The sequence below is a fragment of the Oncorhynchus keta genome, chromosome 31 (assembly GCF_023373465.1).
Source record: "Oncorhynchus keta strain PuntledgeMale-10-30-2019 chromosome 31, Oket_V2, whole genome shotgun sequence".
Taxonomy (NCBI): Eukaryota; Metazoa; Chordata; class Actinopteri; order Salmoniformes; family Salmonidae; genus Oncorhynchus; species Oncorhynchus keta.
The window spans coordinates 11,456,133-11,462,132 of NC_068451.1; the positions used below are offsets into that span (position 1 = coordinate 11,456,133).

Genomic DNA, 6,000 nt, shown 5'->3' on the forward strand with positions numbered 1-6,000 from the left:
CCCTGTGATAGCACGTCAATTCCAACTGCCAATATGGAACGATCAAAGCTTCTATTTGCGAGCCTGATCTATTGAGGGAGTCTGCTTTGTGGGGAAGGAGCTACGGTTATTTGGTTCATCTGGATGAAAATATCATCTGTTTTTCCCCATAATGAACTAGAAAGGTTGTATGGGGACATGGAGCCGGTGCTACTCTGAAGACAGAGGGCGCTATCAACAAACAGATCAACAGTCTTCTCATTGGTCTTCTCTAAGACTCCCTCAGAATGACAGATTTTGCATGGTGATTCTCCACAATCTGCAGCTGTCTCAAAGCAGTTAGGGATTAACATTGGATGGCTTTGACCACATATTGTGCATGAGCATGTTTGATTTTTCATACCAGATTATTTGCAATATGTGGTAAAATGGTAAACCTTTCAAAACTAGAACATAATCCTAATCTGAAGACATTTTCCAAAACATCTTGATTTTTACTTTCACTTTCATAAAGTATTCAAAGATTCCCATAATTCAACAGGACCACGTGTAGCTGATGTAAGCAGTGGCACTGCTGAATGTCAGAGTATTGATCCCTGTCTTCCATCTCCAAATCGCCCCAAGATACGGATGAAATAGAAAAGAAGTGACGGCTGACATTTCCATTGGAATCTATGCCTATACACTTCTACTCTGTGACAATCAGCATTGAGGAGACAGGACACGAAACACATCATGTTGTTTGCACAGAATGGCTGAGCCCCCTAATGTTAGGAGACACCCAGGTCGCAATTGTAAATGAGAACTTGTTCTCAACTTGCCTACCTGGTTAAATAAAGGTGAAATAAATAAATAAATAAATAAAAATTAACAAACAATCAGCAACAGGTTTGTTGGATTTAATATTTTAACCTGCTCAGGAATTCTAATAAACCCTATCTAGTAGATGCAAAGGCCTGTTTAAAGACACGTTCTTCTCCTACTAGCCACGTTTACCCGTCTTCAGGAAGAGATCGCAGCTAATATCAATATTTCATAAACAAATGAGTGATTTGATGGAGGGAAGCATCAGAGTGGCCCTGGAGGGTCTGGATCAATGGCAGGATGGCTCTGCCTGGCTGTCTCTGCCAATCCCAGCCCAGGATAATGTTATTACCCATCAGTCGGAATGGACCATCGACCAGCCCGCTGCTCTTTAAGTGGGCTAATCCGATAAAAAGCATTAAAACATTTGTTCAGTGACACACAGCAGCAGGTCCAGCCCAGCACTCAGGATCGACTCTCTAAAAGGTCTCTCTCCTGGCTGGAGGATCTGCGGTTGGGGCTGTAGTCTTGTGAGTGTTCAGCTACGCACTTCTCTAGGTGTAGTGGTATATGGGACTCTATGAAATAGTGTATGGAATGTCTACAGAACACATCTTTATGGTGAAATACCATAGAGAAAGTGTGTCCAGTGAATACAAAACATGTGTCTTTGCCATGTGCACTGCCTCAAACAGTTCCCTCATGTTGGGCAACACTTCCGGTCTCCCCCCATGCCCTCAGTGCTCTCCCCTCAAGGCCCCACTAAGTTTGTGCAGTGTACTGTAGACTAGACTTCCCCCAGCAACATTTCTGTCCCCTTATACATCACGTCAGCAGCCAAGAATCTCAGCAGATGTGTATGTGTCATATCTCTCTCTCTCTCTCTCTCTCTCTCTCTCTCTCTCTCTCTCTCTCTCTCTCTCTCTCTCTCTCTCTCTCTCTCTCTCTCTCTCCCTCTCTCTCATATCTCAGAGATAAGATCCAGAACGTCTTGTTTGCTCTCCTCCCCCACACTTACCCTCCTCCCCAAACTACACACAGAGACTGTCCAGTACATCAACCAATTTCGTTAGAGAATTTATCTACTGTAGCCTTGTATGAGCTGGGTGTTAGGGGCTACGGAGTGTGTGTGGGGAGGGGGCTAAGAGGCCTTCCCCCTGGGGAGTATAAGGAGTGTGAGCGAAAGCGTGAGAAAGAGGAAATGAAGGAATGGAAATCAGGAAACCACACAGCAGCGATCTATGTTAGTCAACGCACAGGAAGTAATAGTTTCGAATCTACATAGAATACCCATCTAAACAATCCACGTCATAACTGGCTGTGTGGCTTCATAGACAGTAGACTTTCAGGGAAAGTACCAGCTTCAACCTCAGTCTGGGTGGTTCCCTATAGCAGGACTATAAATAGTCTCCCAGGCTTGCTGTTATTTGTATGTCCACAACACCATTAGTGAATTAAAGTTGCAATCTGTATATTCATCTAAACAATTCAGTGTGCTCTATAAAACATGTGCTCTCTGTTCTCTCTGTTCTCTCTTTTTTTCTCTCTCTCTTTCTTTCTTTACCCTCCTTCACGTCTCACTCTCTAAGATGCACATATACTGTACAACCAGTCACTCCAGAACTTCAGTATGGATAAAATACAATACATACTCTTGAAATTGTTTGGATTTCTTACCTTGTCCTTTGAAATTGACACCATAGCAAGTTCCATGTGTGCAACTTAAATGGTGTAAAATTGTCTGTAAGACAAAATAACATTCTGGTACAAGTATAACTGAAACTAACTATTTAGCAGACTTTGGTTAACACTCATGGTTGCCCTATGTGGTCTCCCTACTAAGCACTGTGGCACTCCTCTCTTCCTATGAATGGTATTAGTTGTTTGGCTGGCAAAGCGTGGGCCTGTGTGTGGTAGGCTGGGGTCCACAGCAGGGGACCATGGCCAATGAAACTGGAACAATGAGGCATGTGAAAGAATCACGTCACTGTCTAGCTGTCCACCTACACCACTCAAATACTGATGAGGCCAGATTCTAAAGAGAGCTACACTGCCTCACTGGGTTTTGTGCAACTAAATCAAGCAAATAGACCTCAGAATATGTTTTGAGACACAATTGACAGCAACGGTGTAAAGTACTTCAGTAAAAATTATTTAAAGTACTACTTTTTTTTTGATTATCTGTACTTTACTTTACTATTTACCTTTTACTTCACTACATTCCTAAAGACAATTATGCACTTTTCACTCCATACATTATCCCTGACACCCAAAAGTACTAGTTACAATTTCAATGCTTAGCAGCAAAGGAAAAAGGTCCAATTCACACACTTATCAAGAGAACGTCCCTGGTCATCCCTACTGCCTCTGTCTGATCTGTTGGACTCACTAAACATAAATGCTTCCTTTGTAAATTACGTATGAGTGTTGAGGTGTGCTCATGGCTGTCAAAAAAAGTAATACAAAAGGAAATTGTGCCATCTGGTTTGCTAAATATAAGGAATTTGATGTGTAGCATTTACTTTTACTCTCTAATTTTACTCACGTATGTCAATTGAGTACTTTTTCCACCACTGTACTTACTGTAAGTACATTTAAAATCTGATACCCTTAGACTTTTACTCAAGTAGTATTTTACTGGGTTACCTTCACTTTTACTTGAGTCATTTTATATTAAGTTATCTTTACTTTTACTCAAGTATGACAATTGCATACTTTTTCCACCTCTGATGGACAGTATAATCTGGTTACAATCAAACAGATTATTGGAATGTAGCTGTTGTCCACATTTTCTAACATTGCTCCTACCTGCGTGCATCAGAGACATTTTAATGTATGAGCCGCTCTGCTGAAATTAGGGGGTAAACAAGATTCTCGACAGTAAGAGTAATTACATTTTCAATTTGCTTAAAGTCTGTGGGTGATTCACTTGGCTTGTAGGCAAGGATGACGTCTGGGGTAAATTTGTCTGCAATCAATAAGCTGACCTATCCCAGCCTCTGAACCTTTATCTGTTTCCTCTGATCTAACCTGAGTTTGTATCGATCTGTGGGACTGACTCATGGCTTGGGCCTGTCTCTGTGATGGAGACAAACAAGCATCCCTCACCAGTAGGGCGGCTGTGTGTATACAGATCAGTGGCTTCTCAATGGGCTCTGACATCAATTCAACATCTATTCCACATTGGTTCAGCGTAAATGAATTGAAATGGCTTGGAAACAACGTTGATTCAACCAGTGTGTGGCCAGTGGGTTATGACTCAGATTGGTCAAAGTTATGTTAGAGCGCAGCATTTATGGATGATTAGCCTATTGTACTTAACAACACATTACAAAGAGGGAAAGGGAGAGTGAGAAATTGTGTTTGTTAGTGACGTTAATCATTATCAAATAGTTAATTGCCATAGTAGCATTTGTTTGGATGTTAAATGACGAGAAGGAGTCAATGAAGCGAGTAACCAGTCTTGTTCAGCACATTGTAGTACATCCGGGTACAACAAGCACACTGGTAAAAACACTTCTGTTGCAGCAATTAACATTTACCAACGTGCCAACTTACACCCATAACATCTTCCCTTTTATTAAATAGGGCAGGAGATGTCAATTCACTAACAAAGCAAATCTAGTAATAATATCCAATATGAACAGTTTCGTTTTTTTTCAGGTATAAAATGAAGAACACATTTTGATAGTCTGTTCACTTTTCCCATTTATTTAAAAATAATTATGTCAGGAATCTATAGGAGGAAACCTACAGATAAAGTATTTTAGGTCGCTGGGACAGCCGCCCACAGCGTGAAAAGACAGGGGGCTTTTCTGTGAAGACTGCGGGATCACGCACAGGCATGTCATCTGACTGTCTGAGGGGAGTATTGATGGGCGAGGGAGCGGGCGTCCTGTGACCCCTGGCTCCTCACGACCCCTATGACCATCAGGGTTCTGAGTAAGGGCTGGCTCGGCAACCCAAAGGTCAACCCTGTTATGACGGTACAGTAATCCATTCACTACGACCAAAAATGTGGTTCAACTGATGTAAGTTTGCCTGCATTAAAGTCCCTGGCCACTAGGAGCGCCGCTTCTGGGTGAGCATTTTCTTCTTCGCTTATGGCCTAATAGAGTTGGTTGAGAGTGGTCTTAGTGCCAGCTTCGCTTTGTGGTGGTAAATAGACAACTACGAATAATACAGATGAGAACTCTCTTGGTAGATAGTGTGGTCGACAGCTTATCATAAGGTACTCTACCTCAGGCGAGCAATACCTCAAGACTTCTTTGATATTAGACATTGCGCACCAGCTGTTATTGACAAAAAGAAACACACCCCCACCCCTCGTCTTACCAGATTTAGCGTCTCTGTTCTGCCGTTGTATGGAAAATCCTGCCAGCTCTATATTGTCCGTTTCTTCGTTCAGCCACGTCTTGGTGAAACAGAAGATGTTACAGTTTTTAAAGTCCCGTTGGTAGGATAATCTTAACAGTAAAACGTCAGCCATGTTCTTCGGTGCCATCATGTCAGAGCAAAAACCAATTCCAGGAGGTCAAAGGAATTGACCGTAAAGTTTCGAGACAGGATTGTGTCGAGTCTCAGATCTGGAGAAGGGTACCAAAAAATGTCTGCAGCCTTGAAGGTCCCCAAGAACACAGTGGCCTCCATCATTCTTAAAAGGAAGAGGTTTGTAAACACCAAGACTCTTCCTAGCTCGCTGCCCAGCCAAACTGAGCAATCCGGGGAGAAGGGCCTTGGTCAGGGAGGTGACCAAGAACCTGATTTTCACTCTGACAGAGCTCCAGAGCTCCTCTGTGGAGATGGGAGAACCTTCCAGAAGGACAACCATCTCTGCAGTACTCCACCAATCAGACCTTTATGGTAGAGTGTCCAGAGCGAAGCCCCTCCTCGGGAAAAGGCACATGGCAGCCTGCTTGGAGTTTGCCATAAGGAACCTAAAGGACTCTGACCATGAGAAACAAGATTCTCTGATGAAACCAAGATTGAACTCTTTGGCCTGAATTCCAAGCGTCCCGTCTGGAGGAAACCTGGCACCGTCCCTACAGGGAAGCATGGTGGCAGCATTATGCTGTGGGGGTGTTATTCAGTGGTAGGGACTGGGAGACTAGTCAGGATCGAGGGAAAGATGAACAGAGCAAAGAACAGAGAGAAGCTTGATGAAACCCTCCTCCAGAGCACTCAGGACCTCAGACTGGGGAGAAGGTCCACTTTCCA

At 43.1% G+C, this 6,000-nt stretch overlaps 1 long non-coding RNA gene across 1 annotated transcript in view; it reads right to left on the reverse strand.

The window, feature by feature from the left end:
- The window catches only part of LOC118364417 (uncharacterized), a 30,036-nt gene extending 27,391 nt beyond the window's left edge, over positions 1–2,645 (reverse strand). Inside the window, exon 1 of the long non-coding RNA XR_004821585.2 lies at positions 2,461–2,645. This is a non-coding gene — a long non-coding RNA (uncharacterized LOC118364417). The remainder of the gene's footprint in view (positions 1–2,460) is intronic.
- Between the last annotated feature and the right edge of the window lie 3,355 nt (positions 2,646–6,000).